Here is a 25,771-nt window from a genome sequence, read left to right on the forward strand (position 1 = left end):
ATAAATGTTTTACTGATGAAATATCTGCATTGCTTGCAGGAGCATGGCTTATTTTATACTACAGTGGGACTAGGAACATCAACATATCCAAAGAAACAAACAGTTCAAACTATTAACATAAATTTCCATGGAACAGCAACGAGAATTCTTCCATTCCATCTTTATTAACCATAAAATCAACTATGCCTATTATACCATCGATTTTTGGTATCCCCAAAATACACAAGAATATGCAAGAGCTACCATTTAGGCCAACAGTAGCAGCTGTGGGCTCCAAGACAAGAGACTCTAGCTTCCTATGTAGATGTACTCTGCAAAGAGGTAGTAGACAAGATTCCACATATATTAAGGGACTCCTGGCACTGTCTTGAAATTATAAGGAATATGAAATTTAGTGAAGAATTTTTATTTGTTACTATTGATGTTACCAATCTTTTTCAGTTATTCCCCACAATATAGGACTGGAATATTTTGGTAACAGTTTAGTAAAATACAGTACGGCACACACGGTTAAGAGAGGGTTGTTACTAGATTTGACTAAGATGGTGCTATTGAACAATTATATTTTGTTTAAGGGAGAATTTTTCTAAGCAGACCAAGGGAGTGCCAATTGGTGCCAGATGTGCACCCATTTATGTCAACCTTATACTGGCTGATTGGGAAATTAAATATGTTTTCTCTTCTAATTATAGGTCCAAAATTGATTTACATTTACATTTTCTGGATGATATATTGATCTTTTGGAAGGTAGACAAAGATGAGGTTAATACATTTGTTGAATACTTAGAAAACATTATAACATTTTTAAAATTCACGAGTGAAGTAAATAGTAATTTTTGTGAATTTTTGGACATTTTATTATACAAGAAGGACAGAGTAGTTTTTTCTAACATATTTCGTAAAAAAAACTACTCCAATTCCTTTTTGCATTTTGATAGTTGTCACCCATTTTCCAGAAGAAAAATAAAATGAAAGGTCAGATGCTGAGGCTGTCGAGACTTGTTAGAGAGAATGACAAATGTGAAACAGAAGTGTTCAAATTAATCAACATGTTTAGGGATAGGGGTTATCCCCATGAGGTACTTACAAACATTTGGAAGGAGGTAACCAATAAGAGAAATAAAGTATTTCAACCCATTTTAAGAGGAGTGTTGATGACACCCACTACCAGTGAAGGGGTATTATCCCAAAAATGTAACAAGTAAAACAGATATGAAGGGGGCTATGGCTTTAAATACAACAACACAGCTCCAAATATTAAAAAGATTATTTAAACAACTTGGGACAGTGTGTTCAGTGGAGATTTGAAAGCGCTGTTGGGGGGTGCACCTAATTTTACATACAGCAGTGGTGCAAATTTGAAACATTTATTTCAAAGAAGAACAGTGATGAGTAACTCTAGTAGGTCGAAGATGAGTACGTGCGGATTCTGCAGTACATGCAAATACATTAACGATGGTCCTTTTGTTAGTATCATTATAACTAAGTGCGGATTCTGCAGTACATGCAAATACATTAACGATGGTCCTTATGTTAGCATCAGTATAACTAAGTTAGTGCATATTCTGCAGTACATGCAAATACATTAACGATGGTCCTTATGTTAGTATCAGTATAACTAAGTGCGAATTCTGCAGTGCATGCAAATGCAATAACGATGGTCCTTATGTTAGTATCAGTATAACTAAGTAAGTGCGAATTCTGCAGTGCATGCAAATGCATTAACGATGGTCCTTATGTTAGTATCAGTAAAACTAAGTAGGTGCGGATGCCGCAGTGCATGCAAATGCATTAACGATGGTCCTTATGTTAGCATCAGTATAACTAAGTTAGTGCATATTCTGCAGTACATGCAAATACATTAACGATGGTCCTTATGTTAGTATCAGTATAACTAAGTGCGAATTCTGCAGTGCATGCAAATGCAATAACGATGGTCCTTATGTTAGTATCAGTATAACTAAGTAAGTGCGAATTCTGCAGTGCATGCAAATGCATTAACGATGGTCCTTATGTTAGTATCAGTAAAACTAAGTAGGTGCGGATGCCGCAGTGCATGCAAATGCATTAACGATGGTCCTTATGTTAGTATCAGTATAACTAAGTAAGTGCGGATTCTACAGTATATGCAAATACATTAATGATGGTCCTTATGTTAGTATCAGTAGAACTAAGTAAGTGCGGATTCTGCAGTACATGCAAATACATTAACAATGGTCCTTAGGTTAGTATCAGTATAACTAAGTAAGTAAGGATTCTGCAGTACATGCAAATGCATTAACGATGGTCCTTATGTTAGTATCAGTATAACTAAGTAAGTGCGGATTCTACAGTATATGCAAATACATTAATGATGGTCCTTATGTTAGTATCAGTATAACTAAGTAAGTGCGGATTCTGCAGTACATGCAAATACATTAACAACAATCCTTATCTTATTATCAGTATAACTAAGTAAGTGCGGGTTCTGCAGTATATGCAAATAAATTAACGATGGTCCTTATCTTAGTATCAGCAGAACTAAGTAAGTGCGGATTCTGCAGTACATGCAAATACATTAACGATGGTCCTTAGGTTAGTATCAGTATAACTAAGTAAGTAAGGATTCTGCAGTACATGCAAATACATTAACGATGGTCCTAATGTTAGTGTCAGTATAACTAAGTGCGGATTCTGCAGTACATGCAAATACATTAACAATGATCCTTATGTTATTATCAGTATAACTAAGTAAGTGCGGGTTCTGCAGTATATGCAAATACATTAACGATGGTCCTTATGTTAGTATCAGTATAACTAAGTAAGTGCAGATTCTGCAGTACATGCAAATACATTAATGATGGTCCTTATGTTAGTATCATTATAACTAAGTGCGTGTTCTTTTGTATATGCAAATACATTAACGATGGTCCTTATGTTAGTATCAGTATAACTAAGTAAGTGCGGATTCTGCAGTACATGCAAATACATTAACGATGGTCCTTATGTTAGTATCAATATAACTAAGTAAGTGCGGATTCTGCAGTACATGCAAATACATTAACAATGGTCCTTATGTTAGTATCACTATAACTAAGTAAGTGCGGACTCTGCAGTACATGCAAATACATTAACGATGGTCCTTATGTTAGTATCAATATAACTAAGTAAGTGCGGATTTTGCAGTACATGCAAATACATTAACGATGGTCCTTATATAAGTATCAGTATAAGTAAGTAAGTTCGGATTCTGCAGTACATGCAAATACATTAATGATGGTCCTTATGTTAGTATCAGTATAACTAAGTAAGTGCGGATTCTGTAGTACATACAAATACTTTAACGATGGTCCTTATGTTAGTATCAGTATAACAAAGTAAGTGCGGATTCCTTAATACATGCAAATACATTAACAATGATCCTTATCTTATTATCAGTATAACTAATTAAATGCGAATTCTGCAGAACATGCAAATACATTAACAATGGTCCCTATGTTAGTATCAGTATAACTAAGTAAGTGCGGATTCTGCAGTACATGCAAATACATTAACAATGGTCCCTATGTTAGTATCAGTATAACTAAGTAAGAGCGGATTCTGCAGTACATGCAAATACATTAACGATGGTCCTTATGGTAGTATCATTATAACTAAGTGCGGATTCTGCAGTACACGCAAATACATTAACGATGGTCCTTATGTTAGTATCAGTATAACTAAGTAAGTGCGGATTCTGCAGTACATGCAAATACATTAACGATGGTCCTTATGTTAGTATCAGTATAACTAAGTAAGTGCGGATTCTGCAGTACATGCAAATACATTAATGATGGTCCTTATGTTAGTATCAGTATAACTAAGTAAGTGCGAATTCTCCAGTACATGCAAATACATTAACGATGGTCCTTATGTTAGTATCATTATAACTAAGTGTGGATTCTGCAGTACACGCAAATACATTAACGATGGTCCTTATGTTAGTATCAGTATAACTAAGTAAGTGCGGATTCTGCAGTACATGCAAATACATTAACGATGGTCCTTATGTTAGTATCAGTATAACTAAGTAAGTGCAGATTCTGCAGTACATGCAAATACATTAACGATGGTCCTTATGTTAGTATCAGTATAACTAAGTAAGTGCGGATTCTGCAGTACATGCAAATACATTAACGATGGTCCTTATGTTAGTATCAGTATAACTAAGTAAGTGCGGATTCTGCAGTACATGCAAATACATTAACGATGGTCATTATCTTAGTATCCGCAAATACATTAATGATGGTCCTTATGTTACTATCAGTATAACTAAGTAAGTGCGAATTCTGAAGTACATGCAAATACATTAACGATGGTCCTTATGTTAGTATCAGTATAACTAAGTAAGTGCAGATTCTGCAGTACATGCAAATACATTAACGCTGGTCCTTATGCTAGTATCAGTATAACTAAGTAAGTGCGGATTCTGCAGTACATGCAAATACATTAACAATGGTCCTTATGTTAGTATCAATATAACTAAGTAAGTGCGGATTTTGCAGTACATGCAAATACATTAACGATGGTCCTTATGTTAGTATCAGTATAACTAAGTAAGTGCAGATTCTGCAGTACATGCAAACTAAGTAAGTGCAGATTCTGCAGTACATGCAAATACATTAACGATGGTCCTTATGTTAGTATCAGTAGAACTAAGTAAGTGCAGATTCTGCAGTACGTGCAAATACATTAACGATGGTCCTTATGTTAGTATCAGTAGAACTAAGTAAATGCGGATTCTGCAGTACATGCAAATACATTAACAATGGTCCTTATGTTAGTATCAATATAACTAAGTAAGTGCGGATTTTGCAGTACATGCAAATACATTAACGATGGTCCTTATCTTAGTATCATTATAACTAAGTAAGTGCGGATTCTGCAGTACATGCAAATACATTAATGATGGTCCTTATGTTAGTATCAGTATAACTAAGTAAGTGCGGATTCTGCAGTACATGCAAATACATTAACAATGGTCTTTATATTAGTATCAGTATAACTAAGTGCGGATTCTGCAGTACACACAAATACATTAACGATGGTCCTTATGTTAGTATCAGTAGAACTAAGTGCGGATTCTGCAGTACATACTACAGTGGGACTAGGAACATCAACATATCCAAAGAAACAAACAGTTCAAACTATTAACATAAATTTCCATGGAACAGCAAAGAGAATTCTTCCATTCCATCTTTATTAACCATAAAATCAACTATGCCTATTATACCATCGATTTTGGTATCCCCAAAATACACAAGAATATGCAAGAGCTACCATTTAGGCTAACAGCAGCAGCTGTGGGCTCTAAGACAAGAGACTCTAGCTTCCTATGTAGATGTACTCTGCAAAGAGGTAGTAGACAAGATTCCACATATATTAAGGGACTCCTGGCACTGTCTTGAAATTATAAGGAATATGAAATTTAGTGAAGAATTTTTATTTGTTACTATTGATGTTACCAATCTTTTTCAGTTATTCCCCACAATATAGGACTGGAATATTTTGGTAACAGTTTAGTAAAATACAGTACGGCACACACGGTTAAGAGAGGGTTGTTACTAGATTTGACTAAGATGGTGCTATTGAACAATTATATTTTGTTTAAGGGAGAATTTTTCTAAGCAGACCAAGGGAGTGGCAATTGGTGCCAGATGTGCACCCATTTATGTCAACCTTATACTGGCTGATTGGGAAACTAAATATGTTTTCTCTTCTAATTATAGGTCCAAAATTGATTTACATTTACATTTTCTGGATGATATATTGATCTTTTGGAAGGTAGACAAAGATGAGGTTAATACATTTGTTGAATACTTAGAAAACATTATAACATTTTTAAAATTCACGAGTGAAGTAAATAGTAATTTTTGTGAATTTTTGGACATTTTATTATACAAGAAGGACAGAGTAGTTTTTTCTAACATATTTCGTAAAAAAAACTACTCCAATTCCTTTTTGCATTTTGATAGTTGTCACCCATTTTCCAGAAGAAAAATAAAATGAAAGGTCAGATGCTGAGGCTGTCGAGACTTGTTAGAGAGAATGACAAATGTGAAACAGAAGTGTTCAAATTAATCAACATGTTTAGGGATAGGGGTTATCCCCATGAGGTACTTACAAACATTTGGAAGGAGGTAACCAATAAGAGAAATAAAGTATTTCAACCCATTTTAAGAGGAGTGTTGATGACACCCACTACCAGTGAAGGGGTATTATCCCAAAAATGTAACAAGTAAAACAGATATGAAGGGGGCTATGGCTTTAAATACAATGACACAGCTCCAAATATTAAAAAGATTATTTAAACAACTTGGGACAGTGTGTTCAGTGGAGATTTGAAAGCGCTGTTGGGGGGTGCACCTAATTTTACATACAGCAGTGGTGCAAATTTGAAACATTTATTTCAAAGAAGAACAGTGATGAGTAACTCTAGTAGGTCGAAGATGAGTACGTGCGGATTCTGCAGTACATGCAAATACATTAACGATGGTCCTTATGTTAGTATCAGTATAACTAAGTAAGTGCGGATTCTGCAGTACATGCAAATACATTAACGATGGTCCTTATGTTAGTATCAGTATAACTAAGTAAGTGCGGATTCTGCAGTGCATGCAAATACATTAACGATGGTCCTTATACTAGTATCAGTATAACTAAGTAAGTGCGGATTCTGCAGTACATGCAAATACATTAACGATGGTCCTTATGTTAGTATCAATATAACTAAGTAAGTGCGGATTCTGCAGTACATGCAAATACATTAACGATGGTCCTTAGGTTAGTATCAGTATAACTAAGTAAGTAAGGATTCTGCAGTACATGCAAATACATTAACGATGGTCCTAATGTTAGTGTCAGTATAACTAAGTAAGCGCGGATTCTGCAGTACATGCAAATACATTAACAATGATCCTTATGTTATTATCAGTATAACTAAGTAAGTGCGGGTTCTGCAGTATATGCAAATACATTAACGATGGTCCTTATGTTAGTATCAGTATAACTAAGTAAGTGCAGATTCTGCAGTACATGCAAATACATTAATGATGGTCCTTATGTTAGTATCATTATAACTAAGTGCGTGTTCTGCAGTATATGCAAATACATTAACGATGGTCCTTATGTTAGTATCAGTATAACTAAGTAAGTGCGGATTCTGCAGTACATGCAAATACATTAACGATGGTCCTTTTGTTAGTATCATTATAACTAAGTGCGGATTCTGCAGTACATGCAAATACATTAACGATGGTCCCTATGTTTGTATCAGTATAACTAAGTAAGTGCGGATTCTGCAGTACATGCAAATACCTTAACGATGGTCCTTATGTTAGCATCAGTATAACTAAGTAAGTGCAGATTCTGCAGTACATGCAAATACATTAACGATGGTCCTTATGTTAGTATCAGTATAACTAAGTGCGAATTCTGCAGTGCATGCAAATGCAATAACGATGGTCCTTATGTTAGTATCAGTATAACTAAGTAAGTGCGAATTCTGCAGTGCATGCAAATGCATTAACGATGGTCCTTATGTTAGTATCAGTATAACTAAGTAGGTGCGGATGCCGCAGTGCATGCAAATGCATTAACGATGGTCCTTATGTTAGTATCAGTATAACTAAGTAAGTGCGGATTCTACAGTATATGCAAATACATTAATGATGGTCCTTATGTTAGTATCAGTATAACTAAGTAAGTGCGGATTCTGCAGTACATGCAAATACATTAACAACGATCCTTATCTTATTATCAGTATAACTAAGTAAGTGCGGGTTCTGCAGTATATGCAAATAAATTAACGATGGTCCTTATCTTAGTATCAGTAGAACTAAGTAAGTGCGGATTCTGCAGTACATGCAAATACATTAACGATGGTCCTTAGGTTAGTATCAGTATAACTAAGTAAGTAAGGATTCTGCAGTACATGCAAATACATTAACGATGGTCCTAATGTTAGTGTCAGTATAACTAAGTAAGCGCGGATTCTGCAGTACATGCAAATACATTAACAATGGTCTTTATATTAGTATCAGTATAACTAAGTGCGGGTTCTGCAGTATATGCAAATACATTAACGATGGTCCTTATGTTAGTATCAGTATAACTAAGTAAGTGCAGATTCTGCAGTACATGCAAATACATTAATGATGGTCCTTATGTTAGTATCATTATAACTAAGTGCGTGTTCTGCAGTATATGCAAATACATTAACGATGGTCCTTATGTTAGTATCAGTATAACTAAGTAAGTGCGGATTCTGCAGTACATGCAAATACATTAACGATGGTCCTTATGTTAGTATCAATATAACTAAGTAAGTGCGGATTCTGCAGTACATGCAAATACATTAACGATGGTCCTTATGTTAGTATCATTATAACTAAGTGCGGATTGTGCAGTACACGCAAATACATTAACGATGGTCCTTATGTTAGTATCAGTATAACTAAGTAAGTGCGGATTCTGCAGTACATGCAAATACATTAACAATGGTCCCTATGTTAGTATCAGTATAACTAAGTAAGTGCGGATTCTGCAGTACATGCAAATACATTAATGATGGTCCTTATGTTAGTATCAGTATAACTAAGTAAGTGCGGATTCTGCAGTACATGCAAATACATTAACAATGGTCTTTATATTAGTATCAGTATAACTAAGTGCGGATTCTGCAGTACATGCAAATACATTAACGATGGTCCTTATGTTAGTATCAGTATAACTAAGTAAGTGCGGATTCTGCAGTACATGCAAATACATTAATGATGGTCCTTATGTTAGTATCATTATAACTAAGTGCGGATTCTGCAGTACATGCAAATACATTAACAATGGTATTTATATTAGTATCAGTATAACTAAGTGCGGATTCTGCAGTACATGCAAATGCATTAACGATGGTCCTTATGTTAGTATCAGTATAACTAAGTAAGTGCGGATTCTACAGTATATGCAAATACATTAATGATGGTCCTTATGTTAGTATCAGTATAACTAAGTAAGTGCAGATTCTGCAGTACATGCAAATACATTAACAACGATCCTTATCTTATTATCAGTATAACTAAGTAAGTGCGGGTTCTGCAGTATATGCAAATAAATTAACGATGGTCCTTATCTTAGTATCAGCAGAACTAAGTAAGTGCGGATTCTGCAGTACATGCAAATACATTAACGATGGTCCTTAGGTTAGTATCAGTATAACTAAGTAAGTAAGGATTCTGCAGTACATGCAAATACATTAACGATGGTCCTAATGTTAGTGTCAGTATAACTAAGTGCGGATTCTGCAGTACATGCAAATACATTAACAATGATCCTTATGTTATTATCAGTATAACTAAGTAAGTGCGGGTTCTGCAGTATATGCAAATACATTAACGATGGTCCTTATGTTAGTATCAGTATAACTAAGTAAGTGCAGATTCTGCAGTACATGCAAATACATTAATGATGGTCCTTATGTTAGTATCATTATAACTAAGTGCGTGTTCTGCAGTATATGCAAATACATTAACGATGGTCCTTATGTTAGTATCAGTATAACTAAGTAAGTGCGGATTCTGCAGTACATGCAAATACATTAACGATGGTCCTTATGTTAGTATCAATATAACTAAGTAAGTGCGGATTCTGCAGTACATGCAAATACATTAACAATGGTCCTTATGTTAGTATCACTATAACTAAGTAAGTGCGGATTCTGCAGTACATGCAAATACATTAACGATGGTCCTTATGTTAGTATCAATATAACTAAGTAAGTGCGGATTTTGCAGTACATGCAAATACATTAACGATGGTCCTTATATAAGTATCAGTATAACTAAGTAAGTGCGGATTCTGCAGTACATGCAAATACATTAATGATGGTCCTTATGTTAGTATCAGTATAACTAAGTAAGTGCGGATTCTGTAGTACATACAAATACTTTAACGATGGTCCTTATGTTAGTATCAGTATAACAAAGTAAGTGCGGATTCCTTAATACATGCAAATACATTAACAATGATCCTTATCTTATTATCAGTATAACTAATTAAATGCGAATTCTGCAGAACATGCAAATACATTAACAATGGTCCCTATGTTAGTATCAGTATAACTAAGTAAGTGCGGATTCTGCAGTACATGCAAATACATTAACAATGGTCCCTATGTTAGTATCAGTATAACTAAGTAAGAGCGGATTCTGCAGTACATGCAAATACATTAACGATGGTCCTTATGTTAATATAAGTATAACTAAGTAAGTGCGGATTCTACAGTATATGCAAATACATTAACGATGGTCCTTATGTTAGTATCAGTATAACTAAGTACGTGCGGATTCTGCAGTACGTGCAAATACATTAACGATGGTCCTTATGGTAGTATCATTATAACTAAGTGCGGATTCTGCAGTACACGCAAATACAATAACGATGGTCCTTATGTTAGTATCAGTATAACTAAGTAAGTGCGGATTCTGCAGTACATGCAAATACATTAACAATGGTCCCTATGTTAGTATCAGTATAACTAAGTAAGTGCGGATTCTGCAGTACATGCAAATACATTAATGATGGTCCTTATGTTAGTATCAGTATAACTAAGTAAGTGCGGATTCTGCAGTACATGCAAATACATTAACAATGGTCTTTATATTAGTATCAGTATAACTAAGTGCGGATTCTGCAGTACACGCAAATACATTAACGATGGTCCTTATGTTAGTATCATTATAACTAAGTAAGTGCGATTCTGCAGTACATGCAAATACATTAACGATGGTCCTTATGTTAGTATCAGTATAACTAAGTAAGTGCGGATTCTGCAGTACATGCAAATACATTAACGATGGTCATTATCTTAGTATCCATATAAGTAAGTGCGGATTCTGCAGTACGTGCAAATACATTAACGATGGTCCTTATGTTAGTATCATTATAACTAAGAGCGGATTCTGCAGTACACGCAAATACATTAATGATGGTCCTTATGTTACTATCAGTATAACTAAGTAAGTGCGAATTCTGAAGTACATGCAAATACATTAACGATGGTCCTTATGTTAGTATCAGTATAACTAAGTAAGTGCAGATTCTGCAGTACATGCAAATACATTAACGCTGGTCCTTATGCTAGTATCAGTATAACTAAGTAAGTGCGGATTCTGCAGTACATGCAAATACATTAACAATGGTCCTTATGTTAGTATCAATATAACTAAGTAAGTGCGGATTTTGCAGTACATGCAAATACATTAACGATGGTCCTTATGTTAGTATCAGTATAACTAAGTAAGTGCAGATTCTGCAGTACATGCAAATACATTAACGATGGTCCTTATGTTAGTATCAGTAGAACTAAGTAAGTGCAGATTCTGCAGTACGTGCAAATACATTAACGATGGTCCTTATGTTAGTATCAGTAGAACTAAGTAAGTGCGGATTCTGCAGTACATGCAAATACATTAACAATGGTCCTTATGTTAGTATCAATATAACTAAGTAAGTGCGGATTTTGCAGTACATGCAAATACATTAACGATGGTCCTTATCTTAGTATCATTATAACTAAGTAATTGCGGATTCTGCAGTACATGCAAATACATTAATGATGGTCCTTATGTTAGTATCAGTATAACTAAGTAAGTGCGGATTCTGCAGTACATGCAAATACATTAACAATGGTCTTTATATTAGTATCAGTATAACTAAGTGCGGATTCTGCAGTACACGCAAATACATTAACGATGGTCCTTATGTTAGTATCAGTAGAACTAAGTGCGGATTCTGCAGTACATACTACAGTGGGACTAGGAACATCAACATATCCAAAGAAACAAACAGTTCAAACTATTAACATAAATTTCCATGGAACAGCAAAGAGAATTCTTCCATTCCATCTTTATTAACCATAAAATCAACTATGCCTATTATAACATCGATTTTTGGTATCCCCAAAATACACAAGAATATGCAAGAGCTACCATTTAGGCTAACAGCAGCAGCTGTGGGCTCTAAGACAAGAGACTCTAGCTTCCTATGTAGATGTACTCTGCAAAGAGGTAGTAGACAAGATTCCACATATATTAAGGGACTCCTGGCACTGTCTTGAAATTATAAGGAATATGAAATTTAGTGAAGAATTTTTATTTGTTACTATTGATGTTACCAATCTTTTTCAGTTATTCCCCACAATATAGGACTGGAATATTTTGGTAACAGTTTAGTAAAATACATTACGGCACACACGGTTAAGAGAGGGTTGTTACTAGATTTGACTAAGATGGTGCTATTGAACAATTATATTTTGTTTAAGGGAGAATTTTTCTAAGCAGACCAAGGGAGTGGCAATTGGTGCCAGATGTTCATCCATTTATGTCAACCTTATACTGGCTGATTGGGAAACTAAATATGTTTTCTCTTCTAATTATAGGTCCAAAATTGATTTACATTTACATTTTCTGGATGATATATTGATCTTTTGGAAGGTAGACAAAGATGAGGTTAATACATTTGTTGAATACTTAGAAAACATAACATTTTTAAAATTCACGAGTGAAGTAAATAGTAATTTTTGTGAATTTTTGGACATTTTATTATACAAGAAGGACAGAGTAGTTTTTTCTAACATATTTCGTAAAAAAAACTACTCCAATTCCTTTTTGCATTTTGATAGTTGTCACCCATTTTCCAGAAGAAAAATAAAATGAAAGGTCAGATGCTGAGGCTGTCGAGACTTGTTAGAGAGAATGACAAATGTGAAACAGAAGTGTTCAAATTAATCAACATGTTTAGGGATAGGGGTTATCCCCATGAGGTACTTACAAACATTTGGAAGGAGGTAACCAATAAGAGAAATAAAGTATTTCAACCCATTTTAAGAGGAGTGTTGATGACACCCACTACCAGTGAAGGGGTATTATCCCAAAAATGTAACAAATAAAACAGATATGAAGGGGGCTATGGCTTTAAATACAATGACACAGCTCCAAATATTAAAAAGATTATTTAAACAACTTGGGACAGTGTGTTCAGTGGAGATTTGAAAGCGCTGTTGGGGGGTGCACCTAATTTTACATACAGCAGTGGTGCAAATTTGAAACATTTATTTCAAAGAAGAACAGTGATGAGTAACTCTAGTAGGTCGAAGATGAGTACGTGCGGATTCTGCAGTACATGCAAATACATTAACGATGGTCCTTATGTTAGTATCAGTATAACTAAGTAAGTGCGGATTCTGCAGTACATGCAAATACATTAACGATGGTCCTTATGTTAGTATCAGTATAACTAAGTAAGTGCGGATTCTGCAGTGCATGCAAATACATTAACGATGGTCCTTATACTAGTATCAGTATAACTAAGTAAGTGCGGATTCTGCAGTACATGCAAATACATTAACGATGGTCCTTATGTTAGTATCAATATAACTAAGTAAGTGCGGATTCTGCAGTACATGCAAATACATTAACGATGGTCCTTATGTTAGTATCAGTATAACTAAGTAAGTAAGGATTCTGCAGTACATGCAAATACATTAACGATGGTCCTTATGTTAGTATCATTATAACTAAGTGCGGATTCTGCAGTACATGCAAATACATTAACGATGGTCCCTATGTTTGTATCAGTATAACTAAGTAAGTGCGGATTCTGCAGTACATGCAAATACCTTAACGATGGTCCTTATGTTAGCATCAGTATAACTAAGTAAGTGCAGATTCTGCAGTACATGCAAATACATTAACGATGGTCCTTATGTTAGTATCAGTATAACTAAGTGCGAATTCTGCAGTGCATGCAAATGCAATAACGATGGTCCTTATGTTAGTATCAGTATAACTAAGTAAGTGCGAATTCTGCAGTGCATGCAAATGCATTAACGATGGTCCTTATGTTAGTATCAGTATAACTAAGTAGGTGCGGATGCTGCAGTGCATGCAAATGCATTAACGATTGTCCTTATGTTAGTATCAGTATAACTAAGTAAGTGCAAATTCTACAGTATATGCAAATACATTAATGATGGTCCTTATGTTAGTATCAGTATAACTAAGTAAGTGCGGATTCTGCAGTACATGCAAATACATTAACAACGATCCTTATCTTATTATCAGTATAACTAAGTAAGTGCGGGTTCTGCAGTATATGCAAATAAATTAACGATGGTCCTTATCTTAGTATCAGTAGAACTAAGTAAGTGCAGATTCTGCAGTACATGCAAATACATTAACGATGGTCATTATCTTAGTATCCATATAAGTAAGTGCGGATTCTGCAGTACGTGAAAATACATTAACGATGGTCCTTATGTTAGTATCAGTATAACTAAGTGCGGATTCTGCAGTACACGCAAATACATTAACGATGGTCCTTATGTTAGTATCATTATAACTAAGTAAGTGCGATTCTGCAGTACATGCAAATACATTAACGATGGTCCTTATGTTAGTATCAGTATAACTAAGTAAGTGCGGATTCTGCAGTACATGCAAATACATTAACGATGGTCATTATCTTAGTATCCATATAAGTAAGTGCGGATTCTGCAGTACGTGCAAATACATTAACGATGGTCCTTATGTTAGTATCATTATAACTAAGAGCGGATTCTGCAGTACACGCAAATACATTAATGATGGTCCTTATGTTACTATCAGTATAACTAAGTAAGTGCGAATTCTGAAGTACATGCAAATACATTAACGATCGTCCTTATGTTAGTATCAGTATAACTAAGTAAGTGCAAATTCTGCAGTACATGCAAATACATTAACGCTGGTCCTTATGCTAGTATCAGTATAACTAAGTAAGTGCGGATTCTGCAGTACATGCAAGTACATTAACAATGGTCCTTATGTTAGTATCAATATAACTAAGAAAGTGCGGATTTTGCAGTACATGCAAATACATTAACGATGGTCCTTATGTTAGTATCAGTATAACTAAGTAAGTGCAGATTCTGCAGTACATGCAAATACATTAACGATGGTCCTTATGTTAGTATCAGTAGAACTAAGTAAGTGCAGATTCTGCAGTACATGCAAATACATTAACGATGGTCCTTATGTTAGTATCAGTAGAACTAAGTAAGTGCGGATTCTGCAGTACATGCAAATACATTAACAATGGTCCTTATGTTAGTATCAATATAACTAAGTAAGTGCGGATTTTGCAGTACATGCAAATACATTAACGATGGTCCTTATCTTAGTATCATTATAACTAAGTAAGTGCGGATTCTGCAGTACATGCAAATACATTAATGATGGTCCTTATGTTAGTATCAGTATAACTAAGTAAGTGCGGATTCTGCAGTACATGCAAATACATTAACAATGGTCTTTATATTAGTATCAGTATAACTAAGTGCGGATTCTGCAGTACACGCAAATACATTAACGATGGTCCTTATGTGAGTATCAGTAGAACTAAGTGCGGATTATGCAGTACATGCAAATACATTAACGATGGTCCTTATGTTAGTATCAGTATAACTAAGTAAGTGCAGATTCTGCAGTACATGCAAATACATTAACGATTATGCTTATGTTAGTATCAGTATAACTAAGAAAATGCGGATTCTGCAGTACATGCAAATACATTAACGATGGTCCTTATGTTAGTATCATTATAACTAAGTAAGTGCGATTCTGCAGTACATGCAAATACATTAACGATGGTCCTTATGTTAGTATCAGTATAACTAAGTAAGTGCGGATTCTGCAGTACGTGCAAATACATTAACGATGGTCCTTATGTTAGTATCATTATAACTAAGAGCGGATTCTGCAGTACACGCAAATACATTAATGATGGTCCTTATGTTACTATCTGTATAACTAAGTAAGTGCGAATTCTGAAGTACATGCAAATACATTAACAATGGTCCTTATGTTAGTATCAGTATAACTAAGTAAGTGCAGATTCTGCAGTACATGCAAATACATTAACGATGGTCCTTATGTTAGTATCAGTAGAACTAAGTAAGTGCGGATTCTGCAGTACATGCAAATACATTAACGATGGTCCTTATGTTAGTATCAATATAACTAAGTAAGTGGGGATTTTGCAGTACATGCAATACATTAACGATGGTCCTTATCTTAGTATCAGTATTACTAAGTAAGTGCGGATTCTGCAGTACATGCAAATACATTAACAATGTTACCTATGTTAGTATCAGTATAACAAAGTAAGAGCGGACTCTGCAGTACATGCAAATACATTAATGATGGTCCTTATGTTAGTATCAGTATAACTAAGTAAGTGCAGGTTCTGAAGTATATGCAAATACATTAATGATGGTCCTTATGTTAGTATCAGAATAACTAAGTAAGTGCGGATTCCACAGTATATGCAAATACATTAACGATGGTCCTTATGTTAGTATCAGTATAACTAAGTAAGTGCGGATTCTGCAGTACATGCAAATACATTAACAATGGTCTTTATATTTGTATCAGTATAACTAAGTGCGGATTCTGCAGTACACGCAAATACATTAACGATGGTCCTTATCTTAGTATCAGTATAACTAAGTAAGTGCAGATTCTGCAGTAAATGCAAATACATTAACGATTATGCTTATGTTAGTATCAGTAGAAATAAGTAAGTGCGGATTCTGCAGTACATGCAAATACATTAACGATCGTCCTTATCTTAGTATCAGTATAACTAAGTAAGTGCAGATTCTGCAGTACATGCACATATATTAATGATTATGCTTATGTTAGTATCAGCATAACTAAGAAAATGCGGATTCTGCAGTACATGCAAATACATTAACGATGGTCCTTATGTTAGTATCAGTATAACTAAGTAAGTGCGGATTCTGTAGTACATGTAAATACATTAACGATGGCCCTTATGTTAGTATCAGTATAACTAAGAAAGTGCGGATTCTGGAGTACACGCAAATATATTAACAATGGTCCGTATCTTAGTATCACTATAACTAATTAAGTGCGGATTCTGCAGTACATGCAAATACATTAACAATGGTCCTTATGTTAGTATCAGTATAAATAAGTAAGTGCGGATTCGGCAGTACATGCAAATACATTAACGATGGTCCTTATATTAGTATCAATAAAACGAATAAAGTGCGGATTGTGCAGTACATGCAAATACATTAACGATGGTCTTTATGTTAGTATCAGTATAACTAAGTAAGTGCAGATTCTGCAGTACATGCAAATACATTAACGATGGTCCTTATGTTAGTATCAGTATAACTAAGTAAGTACGGATTCTGCAGTACATGCAAATAGATTAATGATGGTCCTTATGTTAGTATCAGTATAACTAAGTAAGTGCGGATTCTGCAGTACATGCAAATACATTAACGATGGTCCTTATGTTAGTATCAGTATAACTAAGTAAGTGCGGATTCTGCAGTACATGCAAATAGATTAATTATGGTCCTTATGTTAGTATCAGTATAACTAAGTATGTGCGGGTTCTGCAGTACTTGCAAATACATTAATGATGGTCTTTATATTAGTATCAGAATAACGAAGTAAGTGCGGATTCCACAGTATATGCAAATACATTAACGATGGTCCTTATGTTAGTATCAGTATAACTAAGTAAGTGCGGATTCTGCAGTACATGCAAATACATTAACAATGGTCTTTATATTTGTATCAGTATAACTAAGTGTGGATTCTGCAGTACACGCAAATACATTAACGATGGTCCTTATCTTAGTATCAGTATAACTAAGTAAGTGCAGATTCTGCAGTACATGCAAATACATTAACGATGGTCCTTATGTTAGTATCAGTAGAACTAAGTAAGTGCGGATTCTGCAGTACATGCAAATACATTAACGATGGTCCTTATGTTATTATCAGTATAACTAAGTAAGTGCGGATTCTGTAGTACATGCAAATACATTAACGATGGCCCTTATGTTAGTATCAGTATAACTAAGTAAGTGCGGATTCTGCAGTACATGCAAATACATTAACAATGGTCTTTATATTTGTATCAGTATAACTAAGTGTGGATTCTGCAGTACACGCAAATACATTAACGATGGTCCTTATCTTAGTATCAGTATAACTAAGTAAGTGCAGATTCTGCAGTACATGCAAATACATTAACGATTATGCTTATGTTAGTATCAGTATAACTAAGTAAGAGCGGATTCTGCAGTACATGCAAATACATTAACGATGGCCCTTATGTTAGTATCAGTATAACTAAGTAAGTGCGGATTCTGCAGTACATGCAAATACATTAACAATGGTCTTTATATTTGTATCAGTATAACTAAGTGTGGATTCTGCAGTACACGCAAATACATTAACGATGGTCCTTATCTTAATATCAGTATAACTAAGTAAGTGCAGATTCTGCAGTACATGCAAATACATTAACGATTATGCTTATGTTAGTATCAGTAGAACTAAGTAAGAGCGGATTCTGCAGTACATGCAAATACATTAACAATGGTCCTTATGTTAGTATCAGTATAAATAAGTAAGTGCGGATTCGGCAGTACATGCAAATACATTAACGATGGTCCTTATATTAGTATCAATAAAACGAATAAAGTGCAGATCGTGCAGTACATGCAAATACATTAACGATCGTCTTTATGTTAGTATCAGTATAACTAAGTAAGTGCAGATTCTGCAGTACATGCAAATACATTAACGATGGTCCTTATGTTAGTATCAGTATAACTAAGTAAGTACGGATTCTGCAGTACATGCAAATAGATTAATGATGGTCCTTATGTTAGTATCAGTATAACTAAGTATGTGCAGATTCTGCAGTACTTGCAAATACATTAATGATGGTCTTTATATTAGTATCAGTATAACTAAGTGCGGATTCTGCAGTACACGCAAATACATTAACGATGGTCCTTATGTTAGTATCAGTAGAACTAAGTAAGTGCGGATTCTGCAGTACATGCAAATACATTAACGATGGTCCTTATGTTAGTATCAGTAGAACTAAGTAAGTGCAGATTCTGCAGTACATGCAAATACATTAACGATTATGCTTATGTTAGTATCAGTATAACTAAGAAAATGCGGATTCTGCAGTACATGCAAATACATTAACGATGGTCCTTATGTTAGTATCATTATAACTAAGTAAGTGCGGATTCTGCAGTACATGCAAATACATTAACGATGGTCCTTATGTTAGTATCAGTATAACTAAGTAAGTGCGGATTCTGCAGTACATGCAAATACATTAACGATGGTCATTATCTTAGTATCAATATAAGTAAGTGCGGATTCTGCAGTACGTGCAAATACATTAACGATGGTCCTTATGTTAGTATCATTATAACTAAGTGCGGATTCTGCAGTACACGCAAATACATTAATGATGGTCCTTATGTTACTATCAGTATAACTAAGTAAGTGCGAATTCTGAAGTACATGCAAATACATTAACAATGGTCCATATGTTAGTATCAGTATAACTAAGCAAGTGCAGATTCTGCAGTACATGCAAATACATTAACGATGGTCCTTATGTTAGTATCAGTATAACTAAGTAAGTGCGGATTCTTAAGTACTCGCAAATACATTAACGATGGTCCTTATGTTAGTATCAGTTTTACTAAGTAAGTGCGGATTCTGCAGTACATGCAAATACATTAACAATGTTACCTATGTTAGTATCAGTATAACAAAGTAAGAGCGGACTCTGCAGTACATGCAAATACATTAATGATGGTCCTTATGTAAGTATCAGTATAACTAAGTAAGTGCGGATTCTGCAGTACATGCAAATACATTAACAATGATCCTTATCTTATTATCAGTATAACTAAGTAAGTGCGGGTTCTGCAGTATATGCAAATACATTAATGATGGTCCTTATGTTAGTATCAGAATAACTAAGTAAGTGCGGATTCCACAGTATATGCAAATACATTAACGATGGTCCTTATGTTAGTATCAGTATAACTAAGTAAGTGCGGATTCTGCAGTACATGCAAATACATTAACAATGGTCTTTTTATTTGTATCAGTATAACTAAGTGTGGATTCTGCAGTACACGCAAATACATTAACGATGGTCCTTATCTTAGTATCAGTATAACTAAGTAAGTGCAGATTCTGCAGTACATGCAAATACATTAACGATTATGCTTATGTTAGTATCAGTAGAACTAAGTAAGTGCGGATTCTGCAGTACATGCAAATACATTAACGATCGTCCTTATCTTAGTATCAGTATAACTAAGTAAGTGCAGATTCTGCAGTACATGCACATATATTAACGATTATGCTTATGTTAGTATCAGCATAACTAAGAAAATGCGAATTCTGCAGTACATGCAAATACATTAACGATGGTCCTTATGTTAGTATCAGTATAACTAAGTAAGTGCGGATTCTTAAGTACTCGCAAATACATTAACGATGGTCCTTATGTTAGTATCAGTATTACTAAGTAAGTGCGGATTCTGCAGAACATGCAAATACATTAACAATGTTACCTATGTTAGTATCAGTATAAAAAAGTAAGAGCGGACTCTGCAGTACATGCAAATACATTAATGATGGTCCTTATGTTAGTATCAGTATAACTAAGTAAGTGCGGATTCTGCAGTACATGCAAATACATTAACAATGATCCTTATCTTATTATCAGTATAACTAAGTAAGTGCGGGTTCTGCAGTATATGCAAATTCATTAATGATGGTCCTTATGTTAGTATCAGAATAACTAAGTAAGTGCGGATTCCACAGTATATGCAAATACATTAACGATGGTCCTTATGTTAGTATCAGTATAACTAAGTAAGTGCGGATTTTGCAGTACATGCAAATACATTAACAATGGTCTTTATATTTGTATCAGTATAACTAAGTGTGGATTCTGCAGTACACGCAAATACATTTACGATGGTCCTTATCTTAGTATCAGTATAACTAAGTAAGTGCAGATTCTGCAGTACATGCAAATACATTAACGATTATGCTTATGTTAGTATCAGTAGAACTAAGTAAGTGCGGATTCTGCAGTACATGCAAATACATTAACGATCGTCCTTATCTTAGTATCAGTATAACTAAGTAAGTGCAGATTCTGCAGTACATGCACATATATTAACGATTATGCTTATGTTAGTATCAGCATAACTAAGAAAATGCGGATTCTGCAGTACATGCAAATACATTAACGATGGTCCTTATGTTAGTATCAGTATAACTAAGTAAGTGCGGATACTGCAATACATGTAAATACATTAACTATGGTCCGTATCTTAGTATCACTATAACTAATTAAGTGCGGATTCTGCAGTACATGCAAATACATTAACGATGGTCATTATGTTAGTATCAGTATAACTAAGTGCGGATTCGGCAGTACATGCAAATACATTAACGATGGTCCTTATATTAGTATCAGTATAACTAAGTAAGAGCGGATTCTGCAGTACATGCAAATAGATTAATGATGGTCCTTATGTTAGTATCAGTATAACTAAGTAAGTGCGGATTCTTACAGTACACGCAAATACATTAACGATGGTCCTTATGTTAGTATCAGTATAACTAAGTAAGTGCAGATTCTGCAGTACATGCAAATACATTAACAATGGTCCTTATGTTAGTATCAGTATAACTAAGTAAGTGCGGATTCTGCAGTACATGCAAATACATTAACAATCATCCTTATCTTATTATCAGTATAACTAAGTAAGTGCGGGTTCTTCAGTATATGCAAATACATTAACGATGGTCCTTATGTTAGTATCAGTATAACTAAGTAAGTGCGGATTCTGCAGTACATGCAAATACATTAACGATGGTCCTTATGTTAGTATCAGTATAACTAAGTAAGTGCGGATTCTGCAGTACATGCAAATACATTAACGATGGTCCTTATGTTACTATCATTACAACTAAGTGCAGATTATGCAGTACACGCAAATACATTAACGATGGTCCTTATGTTATTATCAGTATAACTAAGTAAGTGCGGATTCTGCAGTACATGCAAATACATTAACAATGGTCCCTATGTTAGTATCAGTATAGCGAAGTAAGTGCGGATTCTGCAGTATATGCAAATACATTACCGATGGTCCTTATGTTAGTATCAGTATAACTAAGTAAGTGCGGATTCTGCAGTACACGCAAATACATTAACGATGGTCCTTATGTTAGTATCAGTAGAACTAAGTAAGTGCAGATTCTGCAGTACATGCAAATACATTAACGATCGTCCTTATCTTAGTATCAGTATAACTAAGGAAGTGCAGATTCTGCTGTACGTGCAAATACATTAACGATGGTCCTTATGTTAGTATCATTATAACTAAGTGCAGATTCTGCAGTACACGCAAATATATTAACGATGGTCCTTATGTTAGTATCAGTATAACTAAGTAAGTGAGGATTCTGCAGTACATGCACATATATTAACGATGGTCCTTATGTTAGTATCAGTATAACTAAGTAAGTGCGGATTCTGCAGTACATGCAAATACATTAACGATGGTCCTTATGTTAGTATCAGTATAACTAAGTAAGTGCGGATTCTGCAGTACATGCAAATACATTAACGATGGTCCTTATGTTAGTATCAATATAACTAAGTAAGTGCGGATTCTGCAGTACATGCAAATACATGAACAATGGTCCCTATGTTAGTATCAGTATAATTAAGTAAGTGCGGATTCTGCAGTACATGCAAATACATTAATGATGGTCCTTATCTTATTATCAGTATAACCAAGTAAGTGCGGGTTCTGCAGTCTATGCAAATACATTAACGATGGTCCTTATGTTAGTATCAGTATAACTAAGTAAGTGCGGATTCTACAGTATATGCAAATACATTAACGATGGTCCTTATGTTAGTATCAGTATAACTAAGTAAATGCAGATTCTGCAGTACACGCAAATACATTAACGATGGTCCTTATGTTAGTATCAGTAGAACTAAGTAAGTGCGGATTCTGCAGTACATGCAAATACATTAACGATCGTCCTTATCTTAGTATCAGTGTAACTAAGTAAGTGCAGATTCTGCAGTACATGCAAATACATTAACGATTATGCTTATGTTAGTATCAGTATAACTAAGAAAATGCGGATTCTGCAGTACATGCAAATACATTAACGATGGTCCTTATGTTAGTATCATTATAACTAGGTAAGTGCGGATTCTGCAGTACTTGCAAATACATTAACGATGGTCCTTATGTTAGTATCAGTATAACTAAGTAAGTGCGGATTCTGCAGTACATGCAAATACATTAACAATGGTCCTTATGTTAGTATCAGTATAACTAAGTAAGTGCGGATTCTGCAGTAGATGCAAATACATTAACGATGGTCATCATTTTAGTAATAATATAAGTAAGTGCGGATTCTGCAGTATGTGCAAATACATTAACGATGGTCCTTATATTAGTATCATTATAACTAAGTAAGTGCGGATTCTGCAGTACATGCAAATACATTAATGATGGTCCTTATGTTAGTATCAGTATAACTAAGTAAGTGCGGATTCTGCAGTACATGCAAATACATTAACAATGATCCTTATCTTATTATCAGTATAACTAAGTAAGTGCGGGTTCTGCAGTATATGCAAATACATTAACGATGGTCCTTATGTTAGTATCAGTATAACTAATTAAGTGCGGATTCTACAGTATATGCAAATACATTAACGATGATCCTTACATTAGTATCAGTATAGCTAAGTAAGCGCGGATTCTGCAGTACATGCAAATACATTAACAATGGTCTTTATATTAGTATCAGTATAACTAAGTGCGGATTCTGCAGTACATGCAAATACATTAACGATCGTCCTTATGTTAGTATCAGTATAACTAAGTGCAGATACTGCAGTACATGCAAATACATTAACGATTATGCTTATGTTAGTATCAATATAACTAAGAAAATTAGTTCTGATTGACTTCACATGAACCCTACTAAAGCATTAAGACTTATTTAATTTTTTTACTCTAATGAAACATTACATTAGTCACAATTTATTTTTTTCATGTCTTATTTTGTAATGTAAAACTAAACTTTTTTTTTTTTATAATATTTTTGAATGTATTAATTTACTTATGTTGGAGCTTTTCTCCTCGGGCCTCTACTGAAAAGGGATATGTATCCAGCTAGACTAGCCCGGTCAACAAATGTAAATAAATAAATAAATAATTTGGATTCTGCAGTACATGCAGATACATTAACGATGGTCCATATGTTAGTATCAGTATAACTAAGTAAGTGCGGATTCTGCAGTACATGCAAATACATTAAAGATGGTCCTTATGTTAGTATCAGTATAACTAAGTAAGTGCGGATTCTGCAGTACATGCAAATACATTAACGATGGTCATTATCTTAGTATCAATATAAGTAAGTGCGGATTCTGCATTACGTGCAAATACATTAACGATGGTCCTTATCTTAGTATCAGTATAACGAAGTAAGTGCGGATTCTGCAGCACATGCAAATGCAGTAATGATTATCCTTATGTTAGTGTCAGTATAACTAAGTAAGTGCAAATTCCGCTGTACATGCAAATGCATTAACAATGGTCCTTATGTTAGTATCAGTATAACTAAGTAAGTGCGGATTCTGCAGTACATGCAAATACATTAACAATGGTCCTTATCTTATTATCAGTATAACTAAATAAGTGCGGATTCTGCAGTACATGCAAATACATTCACTATGGTCCGTATCTTAGTATCAGTAAAACTAATTAAGTACGGATTCTGCAGTACATGCAAATACATTAACGGTGGTCCTTATGTTAGTATCAGTATAACTAAGTAAGTGCGGATTCTGCAGCACATGCAAATACATTAACAATGGTCTTTATGTTAGTATCAGTATAACTAAGTAAGTGCAGATTCTGCAGTACATGCAAATACATTAACGATGGTCCTTATGTTAGTGTCAGTATAACTAAGTAAGTGCAGATTCTGCAGTACATGCAAATACATTAGTGATGGTCCTTATGTTAGTGTCAGTATAACTAAGTAATTGCGGATTCTGCAGTACATGCAAATACATTAACGATGGTCCTTATGTTAGTGTCAGTATAACTAAGTAAGTGCGAATTCTGCAGTACATGCAAATACATTAACAATGGTCCTTATCTTATTATCAGTATAACTAAGTAAGTGCGGATTCTGCAGTACATGCAAATACATTAACGATGGTCCTTATCTTAGTATCAGTATAACTAAGTAAGTCCGGATTCTGCAGTACATGCAAATACATTAAGGATGGTTGTTATGGTATTATCAGTATAACTAAGTAAGTGTGGATTCTGCAGTACATGCAAATACATTAACAATGGTCCTTATGTTAGTATCAGTATAACTATGTAAGTCCGGATTCTGTAGTACATGCAAATACATTAACGATGGCCCTTATGTTAGTATCAGTATAACTAAGTAAGTGCGGATTCTGGTACACTCAAATACATTAACGATGGTCCGTATGTTAGTATCAGTATAAATAAGTAAGTGCGGATTCTGCAGTACACACAAATACTTTAACGATGGTCCTTATGTTAGTATCAGTATAAATAAGTAAGTGCGGGTTCTGCAGTGCATGCAAATGCATTAACGATGGTCCTTATGTTGGTTTCAGTATAACTAAGTGTGGATTCTGCAGTACATTAAAATACATTAACAATGGTCCTTATGTTAGTATCAATATAACTAAGTGCGGATTCTGCAGTACATGCAAATACATTAACGATGGTCCTTATCATAGT

At 34.4% G+C, this 25,771-nt stretch overlaps 1 protein-coding gene across 1 annotated transcript in view; it reads right to left on the reverse strand.

Annotated features, from left to right (window-relative positions):
* SAMSN1 (SAM domain, SH3 domain and nuclear localization signals 1) overlaps positions 1–25,771 on the reverse strand; it is a 691,753-nt gene that overhangs the window by 456,975 nt on the left and 209,007 nt on the right. The gene's annotated exons all lie outside the window — the stretch shown is intronic.

Source organism: Protopterus annectens, chromosome 5.part0, assembly GCF_019279795.1.
Source record: "Protopterus annectens isolate FY-2018-M chromosome 5.part0, PAN1.0, whole genome shotgun sequence".
Classification (NCBI taxonomy): domain Eukaryota; kingdom Metazoa; phylum Chordata; order Ceratodontiformes; family Protopteridae; genus Protopterus; species Protopterus annectens.